Source organism: Chinchilla lanigera, unplaced genomic scaffold, assembly GCF_000276665.1.
Source record: "Chinchilla lanigera isolate Chin_1 unplaced genomic scaffold, ChiLan1.0 scaffold00048, whole genome shotgun sequence".
Classification (NCBI taxonomy): Eukaryota; Metazoa; Chordata; class Mammalia; order Rodentia; family Chinchillidae; genus Chinchilla; species Chinchilla lanigera.
In genome coordinates this window covers 3,694,143-3,706,665 of record NW_004955449.1, presented here as the reverse complement: position 1 = coordinate 3,706,665, position 12,523 = coordinate 3,694,143, and the positions used below count along the sequence as shown (strand labels likewise).

The 12,523-nt window shown below is 36.5% G+C and overlaps 1 protein-coding gene across 1 annotated transcript in view; it reads right to left on the bottom strand.

The window, feature by feature from the left end:
- The window catches only part of Tlk1 (tousled-like kinase 1), a 145,845-nt gene extending 133,803 nt beyond the window's left edge, over positions 1-12,042 (bottom strand). Inside the window, exon 1 of the mRNA XM_005393240.2 lies at positions 12,022-12,042. The gene's annotated coding sequence lies outside the window, so the exon portion shown is untranslated. The remainder of the gene's footprint in view (positions 1-12,021) is intronic.
- Between the last annotated feature and the right edge of the window lie 481 nt (positions 12,043-12,523).

Genomic DNA, 12,523 nt, shown 5'->3' with positions numbered 1-12,523 from the left:
AAAAAAAAAAAAAAAAAAAAAAAACAAGTATAAAACAATCTGGGCCTGGTGGCACACACTTGTAATACCAGCACTTGGGAGGATGAGGCAGGAGGGCTGCTGCCAAGTCTGAGGCCAGCCAGGGTTACACAGTCATTCAAGGCCAGTCTAAACTACATAGGGAGACCTTGTCTCAAAAAAGAAAAAAAGAAGTATAAAACTTCACGCCATCAAAAATACATAAATGGAAAAAAAATATTTTGGAGGAAATGCAAGAAAAACTGGCAGGGAGATTTTAATATAATACAAATATTAATTATATCTCACTAGCAACTACCACTACCACCAACAACATACCAACTAAAATGAGGTACCTCTTTAATAGCAGTTAAACTGGAGGAAAACTGTGATTCCCTTCTTTGGGAAGCACTTGAAGCCTAACGAGGCTCTAAGAGATACTCATCCCTATACCCTACTAATAAATGTTTTGCTTAAGTTTATTTCTAGCAAACAAATGATCAATGAATATAACACCTTGCTATAGCATATGCTACAACTATATATTAATGCACCTGTTGACATCAAAAGTTGAAAACTGGCAACTCACAGACTGTTACTGAATTCACCTTTTAAAGGTGTTCAATGAACTGTATGTTGTAAATCAGTCTTCCTTACTAGACTGCAATCAAGCTCTAGAAGGCAGGAACTAAACTATATCTTATGTATCTTCATTTTTCCAGTTGTTTTAGTTACTTTTCTTTCATTGCTCAGACAAAATACCCAACACTCAAAGTTAAAGAGGGAGAAAGGTTTATTTAGCTCACAGTTTGTAAAGGTTTCAGGCCATGATCAGCTGTCTTCAAGGCAGGTTGGCACGACAGACAGGCACTGCAGAGCAAAAACAGTTCATGGCAGGCAAAAGGTAGCAAAGCAAGCAAGAGACATCATAAGCCTCTTTCGGTTCCTTACATTATATCCAGGCCACTGGGACTAGGGTGGTACCAAATCAATCAATGAACTGATTATTAAATCAGCCACTCTTAGTCCTAGCACCCTTAATCCTAGCATTGCACCATGAATTTAATCACACATTCTATATTCAGCTACCTCAGATAAAGCCCCCCCCAATGACTGCAAGAGGCTTTGGGGGGATCTAGACACAAGCCACAACCCCAGTAATAGGCTCCAGGTCCAAAAAATATTTGTTGAATGAACAAACTATGGCAGTAAAGTCTATAAAACTCTAAAGCTCTGACAACTGATTCACCCTTGACAAGCAATAATAGACTTTAAAGTTCCAGTTACTACACTGGAAAAACAACAATATATGTTAAACAACATGAAAATATCTCTTTACCTCAGTAAATTAAACCTTTGAAATGTATGTTAAAGTTACTTTTCAATGACTCCATATACTAGCTTATTTTTGTTCCTACCTTCCTTCTCAAAAGAAAAAATTCACCAACCCACACACGACTGTCATTACTAACAGCAATTAACAGGTTCAAGGGCACAGGAACCAGAAGGTTTGGAAAAAAGATACAAACTCAGGTCCACAGTCTTAACCCTCTTGCCACACTGCTTACACACCCACTAGTAAACACAATTAAGCACCTGGTGCACATAAAAAACTAATTACAAATATGAGCACAAAGAAACCAATCAGGCCCCCTTTAAAATTTGCAGTATATTGCTTCAAAGCTTATTTCTGGGGACGGGGATGTAGCTTAGCAGCACAAGTGCCTACCTGGCAAGCACAAGGTCCTGAGTTTAATTCCTGGTACCCACCAAAAAAAAAAGTTTATTTCTGTATACCAAAGATAAAGTGTAAATATTACTAATCCTCATCTAGTGTTTGATGCTTAAATGATGTAACTGCATCTCATAAATCTGATCAACTCTCAAGCCAAAGAAAATTACAGGAACTAAAATGATGAAAGTAGTAATTCAGAGCATCTGAAGTCTGTCTGTGTCAGATAAAACTGCTAGAATTCTTCAGCTAGCCAAAGAATCCATGTAAGACAAGTGTGCTCTGCCTATACAAAACTTTTATTCAGATAGTACTTGTCCCTTATTCTTCACCATATAAAAACAGAAGACACACTTAAATTCTAAAATATCACTACATCCACACAGAACAGCAGTAGTTGAAACACATATCCAGTTAATATCCCATGCATTTCTCTCATTTAATTCCCATGACCTTGGTGAGGTGCCAAATTACTGTAATCCAATCCTACAAACAAGAAAATCTAGCCATTCAGAGGTTAGTAAGTAAATTAACTAAGGCTAAATGCTAAAACCCCAATCAGAACCCAGGTTCAACACAAAGTATGTGTTTGAAACTATTATGTTTTAGTAACTTCCTAGGTAATAATGTTTCTTGCACATGGTATCAATAACCAAAAAGTTAACAGTCACACCCCATTTAATGGAGGGGTGTTCTAAGAAATGCATCCATAGAGCATCTAGGCCCTGTGCAACCCTCATACAATTACACACACTAAGAGGGCTAACGGAGTATAATCTTACTGGGTTACACAAGTGATCTGTTGATCAAATCATTATATGTTGCACGACTAATAAAATGCTAACAAGTAGGTTTAGAAAAGTAAGAGACACTAGGAAGAAAGCGGAAGGGCCTTGGGGCTGGCAGGGTATTGCCAGTTACTAGCCTTTTGGCTTTGTTCTTTAAAACTACAAAATAAACCTGAATGTGACTGTAATTACAGCACACAGGGAGGCTGAGGCAGGAGTTCAAGAGTTCCAGACCAGCCAGGGCTACCTAGGGAGTTCCAGGCCAGGTTGGACTAAATTACAGCAGGACTCTGTCTCAAAAAATAAAACTATAGGCCTGGGAATTTAGCTCAGCGGCATAGTGCCTGCCTGGAAAGCGTAAGGTCGTGAGTTCGATTCCCGGTACAGGAAAAAAACAGAAAGAAAAAAAATAAATAAATAAAACTATAGAACAAAATTTTAGCCAGGCATGGTAGTGCACACCTATAACCCCAGCACTCAGGAAGCTGAGGCAGGAGGATCGCTGCAAGTTCGAGGCCAGCTTGGGCTACATAGTGAGACTCTGTCTCAAAAAGCAGCCCTGCCCCCAAAAAAACCCCAAAATTAAAAAAAACAAGATTTTAAAAATGCAATGAATATAAGTAACTACTCAAAGAAAATATAATAAAGCATTTGACAAACTGGATTAGGTATTCAGTGTCAAGGCTGCAACTCTTCGGTTTAGTGCAAAGCATGGCAACATTACTCAAGCCTCGTATTTCTAGGATAGGCTGAACCTATGTGGCTTATAAATACATGCCCATCTAAGCCACTGCTACTGGATGAGCTAACTATAATCTTCAAAAAAATAGTACAGCAGCATGTATCAAAAGTCCCCAAATTGTTTTATATTCTTTGCATTGATAATTCCATCACTGAGCATCTAGTCTTTTATTTATTTATTTATTTATTTGCATCTAGTCTTTTAAAAAGCTTTTCTCAGTCACTGCATCATTAATAGCAATAAAAAGTAAAAAGAAAACAAATTAAATGACTCCCTATAACTGTCATTTTGGGTTGCCATCATCCCTTCCTCAGAAAACACCAACTCACTCAATCCATATAGCTTCAACAGAACTGCTTGCTATCATCTCCCAGGTCCCAATGAGTGGTTAAGACAACCAAAATAGATCAGAATCAACTGAGAATTGACATATGGACATTAAGAAGGAAAAGGTGTCGTTCAAGTGGTTGCTAAGCTACAGGGGCTCCAGAAACAAGATGCTAGAAAAACCCATAAAGGAGACTGAGAGACCCACTGACATTATCTGAGATATTAGATCTAGTTGTTTTCAAAGCCATTCCCTCCTCCACTGACAATTTCCATGAACCAATAAACTTATTTTGTAACTCAAAAAAAAAGCCATCTTAAGATTTGAACACATATAACCAAAAGAAGCATGACTAACACACTAGCTAAAGAAAAATGCTTAATTGTAGTACATCCATCTAGCAGAACATTGCCATAACAGAATAACTGTTACGCATGCGCTCAGGAGTCCATTTTTAATTCCGGCTCTATTTTATATTTTCTATGTGTTCTTGGGTACATTACTTAACCTCTCTATGCATCAATTTCCTCATCTGTAAAACAGAGATAATAACAGTAGTTACTTCATATGATTGTTAGAAATAAACAACTTACTATTTAAAAAAACAGTGCCAGAAACAGCACTTAGGATTAGTTAGGTATACATATTTTTAAGTAAATAAAATAAATAAAAAGATGTATAAAGTTAACTAAACCATATGATTAACTAATGTTTACCAAAAAGTCTGAACAAAGAAAAAAGAAAAATTATACATTTTAAGAAAGTAAATACACATTATTTTGAAAACAAACAAACTCTAAAACATGCCTCTGGTTTCATCAGACTAGATGAAAACCATTAGCCTCTTGCAAACCCCTGGACTTTCCCAGTGTCACTACATTCATCATCAAAAGAGAAACACATACATAGTGGCAAGTCAGAAACCATGAAATTACACAGTGTATCACATTTAACAACAGCAGCTCCTACCAAGCAAAGCTTAAAATTTTAAACTTAAAGGAAGTTCTGTCATTGTCTCCAGCTAGTTTACAAGGAAAGACACATTGATTAGTACACCCAATTCTTAACAATATAGTACATATAGGAATAAAGAGGAACAAATGTTACAAGTCACCCTTAAAATACCATTTATATTTATTTGGCTTTCTAATATAGCTTTCTAATATAGCTTTCCTAATATATCTTCTAATATATCTAACCACTTTTATTAAATATAAGTATGATGTGCCGGAAATTCACAAAATTTCAGGTTCAATAATGAAGTCACAATGGGAAGATTTAATTCAAGATTTACAAACTACCAACCTGGGTCTGCTCTAAATATCTTTCTACTCCTTGCTTTGAATTCCTACCAATCCATTCAACTCCTCTCTCTGTCTCTCATTAGATTTACTATACAATACATGTTAGCAAAGGGTTTTCTTTTTCTTTTGGAAACAATAGAGGAATTAAAACTAAGTGTTTTTAAAAATACTTCTGCACATCAAGAGTCTTTTCCTTTCCTATATCAAATACTAAGAGTCAAAGATGTACTATAAAGAATCACAACTTTATTCAGAGTCTTATCCATCAGGTTATACAGCCTCCAGAACAAGGAAATTGCTCTTGTACAGGCGATACAAAATTCTTTGCTCAAATTATAATGTTTATTTGTTATGGCCCACAGAGCTTATGAGGCCAAAATAATAAAATTAGATTATCAAACATGAAAATAAAACTTTTCATTAGTGTATACTAATAATTTCTATAAAGGGACTAAACATCTTAAAAATGAGATGTTAAGATTTGCACAGCTGGTACAGCTTTCTAAATTAGGTTGTTTGGCTTGGAGAGCTGGTTGGTTGGTTTGGGAGTTTTCCTTTTAATCTTCTCACATATAACACTATTCTCAAAAAAAAAAGTACACATGTTTAGTTAACCTGAATAAGTACAGAAGACTACATTGAAGAAAATCAAAAAATTATTCAAAAAGAAACTTCCAGACTGGGCATGGAAGCACACACCTGTCATCCCAGCACTCTGAGAGGCTGGGACAGGAAGGAACATCACAAAATCAAGCCCAGCCTGGGTAATTTAATATAATTTAGTGAGACCCTGTCTCAAAATGGGGAGAGGGGGAAGGGGAATGTAATTCAAAGGCCATGGGTTCAATGCTTAGTACCCTCCCCCCCAAAAAATACACATGCAAACAAACAAAAAAAACACTGCTTTTTTTTTTTTTTTTTTTTTTTTTGACACAGGGTTTTGCTATGCAGCTCAGGAATCCTCCTGCCTCAGCCTCCCAAGTGCTGGGATTATAGGCATGCGCCACCACACTCAGCAAAAACACTGCATTTTAAGCAACACACCCTTGTGATTAAAATATACAGATCTACTTTAAATCCCTACCATTTATTACAGCCCTACATTTACTACAGCCTACAATTATTACAGCCCTACCATTTACTACTCTAAGTCACACTGAGGAAGTTACAGTATTTTACTTCTCTACGCTTGTTTCCTCAACTGTAAAATGAGGATAATAACTGAATATACCTGACAAGGTTATGATTAAATGCATTAACATATGTAAACTCAATAAATTTGATAATTTTTACTGTTATCCATAACACCACATTCAAGGCCTCTACTTCTACCCCATCTTTTATATATGAAAAGAAATTGCAAAGTATAATGAAAAAAATCACTAACCTGAGTTTAAAAATTGAATTTGGGTCCCAACTTTCTCACAGTAAAAACCTAGACAAATTACCTAGGCTTCCTCATCTGTAAAACACTGTAAATTCATACAGACTGCTTCCATGGTACCTTCCAGCTCCATAATTCTCATTTTATGAAACTGAAGCAGAGAGATAAGAATGTGCCCAAGGTCATAGAGGAAATTACTGGCAAAATATACTTAAACAGTAATCACTTTCTCACCTATACCATACTGCTTCACTTACCTCATAACACTTTTTCTAAATTATTCTAAAATCCTTAGAAATTATGAACGAGCATGAAGGAGTTATGAAACAAAATGACTTATTTCTGTGGCTTGTCCACAAAAATAAGCTTTAAATCCAAATGCAATAAGCACACAAAATTTCAGGCTAGATGTCACATAGCACCTCAAGAAAGTTACAAGAATTTATGCCTAACTTCCCACCATCTAAAAATCCAACTCAGAGAAGAGATTCTTTTATATCAAATTGAAAACATGGATTATAACTAATGATAAACATTATAAGAGCAATTCTGCGTATAAGACAAAGATTAAAATTCTTTTTATATCTAAGGTGTTTTAATATCTATTTTAAACATGAGAGCAATTTTTAAATTATTAGTGTATGCTTGTACTATGTCATGAATAACCATGGGCTACTGATACATATACATACTGCATCTTAATACTTTCTACAGCAATTTAAACACTTCCACTCCATGTTTCCTCTTTTTCAACTCTAGCTTTAAAAACATTAGAAAAGCTTAAGCATATTACATCTGAAATCATATAAACAATTACAAATAAAGACTGTGTTTATAGTTTCCCTTTCTAAATTGAAAATCAGCCCCCCATAGTATTCTAAAATTCTGTGTTCAAATATATTACAACTCTACTAAACTGTATCTTAAACAGCATTTGATTCCCTAAAATGTCTTCAAAGCTATTACATTTCACAGGGAATTTAGCAACATTTCAAGAAGACTGATCTTGTTGACTTCAGAAAATACAGGCAAATCCTTAGAGGAAAAGTCCAATAAAAATGCAAAATAGTAATAAAGTCAACAATAGTTTCATACTACTGACAAGAGAATTTTCAAAATAGTTAATGGATATATAAGTAGTTTAACTATATTTAGGGATTTTTAAAAGAATTAAAGAATGTTTACATTTTTAAATTAGGTAGGATTTTCAATTGCTAAATCTAGTAACACTGAATATAAGAACTACAATTTATATACACCTCCCCGCAAAAGTGTCCCTGTAAACTGCTTTAAATTCTTTCTTTTTTTTTGAGACAGGGTCTGGCTATGTAGTTTATTGCTTTAAATTGTTACAACTAAGTACTTCTTTCCATGTTGGGCAAATCCAGTTGCTATATAGTTCTTATACTTTTTTTTAATTTAATTTTTTTTTTAATTTATTTATTTATTAATTATTGGTACCAAGAATTGAACTCAGGACTTTGCACTTGTCAGGCAGGCGCTTGTGCTGCTGAGCTATACCCTTGGCCTTGGTTCTTATATTCTTATCAAAACTTACACTGGGGCCAGGGATATAGTTCAGTGGCATAAGCACATGCCTGGCAAGTGCAAGGTCCTGAGTTCAATTCCTGGTACTAAAAAAAAAAAAAAAAATAGCAAACTTACACTGAGTTTAGTCTATGCCTTCCCAATCACCTGCTGGTCTGCTTTCTAACAAAGGAGAATTAATCCATTCCTCTGCACTTTCATGTTTTTGATACATGTATCTGAAGACAGCCATGTGTCTCTCACCTTTCAGTCTCTTTGAGCTACATATAGGATCCACAGACTTCCTTTAGTTCTGGAGGCACTTTTGATATACAAAGTACTTCTACGCTGTCAAGTAACCTTTTTTTAAAAATTGCTACTTGTTAATTTTGGGTGTAGTATCAGAAAAGAACACCATGAAAAGGCTATTAAATTTTTCCTGTTCTAAATAGGTAGGGCCAGGGATATAGCTCAGGGGCACAAGCTCCTGCTGGCAAGCGCAAGGGCCTGAGTTCGATTCCCAGGACCAAAAAAACAAAACAAAACAAAAAAACAAATACCTATCTATATGAACGTGGATTCTCTTCACATATCTCAATCAAAATATATATCAAAACAGACTGAAAGCAGAAGCAAAATATAGCTGTCTTCTAGTAAGCCAGAATTTAAAGTTATTTGCAAAAACTATAAAATAATGCCACTAGCTGCACTAATTTTTTGTTTTAGAACATACATATTCATTATATAAATAACATGTAATGGGTTAATACTCTTTAAATAAATTAATATTTTAAAATTCTTAGTATTTTATACAGCAAATATTAATAGTCAATGGCTCACATAAACAAAATCTCTTCGAGGCCTTCAACAATTTTTGAGAATAAAAGGGTCCTGAGACAAAACAAGCTAAACCACAGCCTGTTTCTCCATGAGATTTCCAGATCTAGAAGTCTTAGTTATATAACTGTCCTCTTCTAGTAATTTTTTTTTTTTTTTTTTTTTTTATGTCTTTAAGGTTCTGGGGACTGAATCCAGGACCTTACCACTGAGCTATATCCCCAGCCCTTTTTGGGGTGACAGGGTCTCACTAAGTCAATAAACTGCCCAGGCTAGGCTTGTGATCCTCATGCCTCAGGCTCCCAGAGCACTAGGATTTTAGGCTTGGTCTAGCATGCCTAGCTAGCTAGTGATTTCAACAAAGTAAAGGCCTACAGAACCATCTGGTATATTTTTATTTTTAACATCTCCCTACAGGTACTCAATCAACTCAAATTCATACAGTACTTTAATTCTTCTAGCTTAGAGATGCAGCCTTCAAATGTGGAAAAAGAAAGCAGCTTAATTGTACTGTAATGCCACCTTTTGGACCAAACTATTTCCACTATTACAAAAAAGTACAACAAATTATTCATAGCTAGCAAGATGGAAGTGGAAAGAAAATGCAAATAAATGACTTCTATCCATAACCTATTCAAAAATACTGATGAACTGACATAAAAAAAGAGAGGAAAAAAACACCAAAAACTCATCTCCTTATCTAGCCAAAATGGCACTAGATTCCTAGACTTCAACAAATTAAAACTGACTGAAAATTTACTTAATTTCTTACTTCCCCACTTTAACCACAGGATTATAGAAGACAAAGCAAAATGGAATGGAGATTACAGGTTCAAAAGACCAAAATCTAGAACTACAACTGCTAAACACCTCTAAGTAAACTTCAAGGTTAATAAAGAAAAAGCTTTCAGACCCGGAGAAATGAAAATACGTCTATTCCAGTGGTGGTGAACCTACGGCATGTGTGCTGCCACTGGCTGTTTGCTACTACTGAAAGCTCTAAACGGTTTGCCATCACTGACAAACAAACCATACAAATTCCTAAATTCTAACATCCCTAAATCTTTTAATATTTAAAGCTGTATTTTATTTGTAAATCAAATAAAATCAAATTAATAAGAGGAATTAGGTAAGAAAAGAAGGAAGAAAGTCAAAATAGCATTAAAAATAATCTGTTTTGTTTCAAATATGTGAAAATTTCCAAATAAGTAACTTTTACAGTTATTTATGGCATATCTTTAACTCATTTTCAAAGTTAATTTGCTTAAAAGGAACTGACCACAAATATATTTATACAGGTACATATATGCATATGTCTCTCTTTTAAGTTTACATTTCTCTATTACTATATTGTAAACTGGTTTAACTTTTCAAGAAACAAAGTTTGTTCTCTCTTTGATACATTCAGTACGTTTACATGCCATTAAGCTCTTAGTACCACAGCAGTCACCTGAATTCAAAAGCTCTCAAATTTCATCAATTTATGTGACATATTAACACACATACCTGCAAAGGCACTAATAAACATTTATCAAAATAAAAACTAGGATTTCACTAGAACAACTCCATCTAGCCCGGCGTAGTGGCGCACGCCTGTAAGGCCTGCACTCGGGAGGCTGCGGCAGGAGAATCGCTGCGAGTTCGAGGCCAGCCTGGGCTACAAAGTGAGCTCAATGCCAGCCTAAACTGCACAGCGAGACCTTGTATTCAAAATGACAAAAAAAAGCAAAACAAAACAAAACTCCATCTTGATAGGCGAAACTTCATTTCATATATACAATTCCTGTTAGCATCAGTGAAATGTGAGCATACAGCTCCAATCCTCAAAATGAATATACAATCCTAGAGGATTAACAGTGTTAACTTACAGGTTGTTGAGTCAAAAAGAACTATCCCCTGTGGTCCTACAAGTATAAAGTATAGTACTTAGTGTGAGGGCTGGGTTTATAGTTCAGTGATAGAGCACTTGCCTAGCATGCACAAGGCCTTGGTTTAATCCCCAGCACCCACACAAACACACACACAAAGTACTTGGTGTGAACTATCACTTTCACAAAAACAGTCTTATTTCATGACACTATAAGTTACAAAATACCTAGTGCAAATTAAACTCGTGGAAATAATTCTGGTTATTCGGAGGTTGAAGCTAAATTACTCCAACCTCTCAAAGTTTTTTCAGACATCAGGAAAAGAACTGAGGAGAAAGAGTGCATACCGATGAGAAGCTTAACAGAGTGGAAGTTGCCTCAGAAGTTCACATTCTAGATTTTGTGTCTCCTAAATTCTCAGCCTGTAACAGATGTCAACAGACAACTACTCAACACTTTGTCCTCAATACCCAGTACAGGTCCTGGCTCATAGTACAGGCTCAATAAACACTATACAAATGAGTAAGTGAATGATAAAAACTGCAGTCTTTAAAAAGTAGTAGAATGGTCTTTCTCAACTCACAACACTATCATTACACATTTTAATGAAACTACAAACGGAAAAATGTCAAAAGAAAAAAATCCTGACTCTATTTATAAAATACGTTTTAAAATACTCATTTAAAATTTTCAAGTGCAAAAAAAAAAAAATCAGTTGTTTTAAATTTCAGTCCCTCAGTGAATAAGCTTTCATCTTTTCTAATAATGAAAATCAGTGTTAGGAGTGAAATGAAAGGGAAAAATGTCTGTCAATGTAGTGGCCATGTTTAATGGATGCCACAAATCAAACCTTTCCCTGAATTTTCTAGAGCATATTCATGCCAATCTTTGAGCCTATTGTCACTTTCACACATGCTCACAGGAACAAAATGACAAAGAATGCTATGCCAGAACCACTGGATTCAGGGCACAAAACACTTGATTAACAATTGTCAAAGCTCTCAGTAGTAAATATGGACAGATATTTTCAAAAATAAATTAATTCCACCGATTCCTACAGAAATGGAAGCTCTTCGTTTCTTTAAAAGATTTACTGGGGTGTTGGACTTTTTTTTTGTTGTTTTTAAATGTGCTTATAATCTCCTTGTGTGAGACAACTGGGAGTGAACAACCCATTTACCAATTGCTGATGAATACCGCTACCCGTTTTCCAGACAAAAGAGCGTTAAACGAGATTCGATGCACAGTTATTCTTCCCCCATAAATGCTTGCTCTCCCAAATTCCATTTTATGTTGTATACTTAAAGTTAAATACAGCAAGTTGAAATTTTAGTCAAAAAGCACCCCGGTGCCTTACTAGCTATGTAACTGCTACATCTGGTGGCGGCACACATGCATGCAAGAAGCCAGAAAACTTAGAAAACAATTGTAACCGATCTGGTGAGTGTCTGCAGTAACCTTTACGTAGCTATTTCCCACAAAACCCACAACCCTGTCAAAGAACAGCAGCCTACTTTGCACTCAAGAAGATAACGCACAAACACGCAGGAGGCGATGGCGAAGGAGAGAAAGTTGCAACCATCTGGAGGAGTGGTTTAAACAGCCTGCCCACGAGTCAGCCTGTCGATCGAACTGCTCTAGGGGGCCACCCCGGGGATCAAAGTCCGCCCGGATAATTTCTGCGTCTCTTCCCACGGGGGCAGAGACCCTGCGAGCCAGGGGCATCCTCCAGGTCCCGGGCGGCAGACCTCGCAGAGCAGGGACCGCCTCTATGGGAGGAGTGCGCGGAGGGAAGGGGAGGGGGCTCCGGGATGAATGCTCCAACGGGAGGGAAAGCCCACCAGAGACCGGAGGCCAGGAGGTTAAGAGTACTGAGTGTTCTCGCAAATGGAGCAGAAAGGGGCCGGCGTCCGGGGGGAGGCCTCCTGCCCTCGCAAGACCGGCTCCCGGAGCCCGGGCGAGTCCGCGCGCCTCGCCCCGTCCCCACCAGCGCGCGGCCCCTCGTCCGACTCCTCC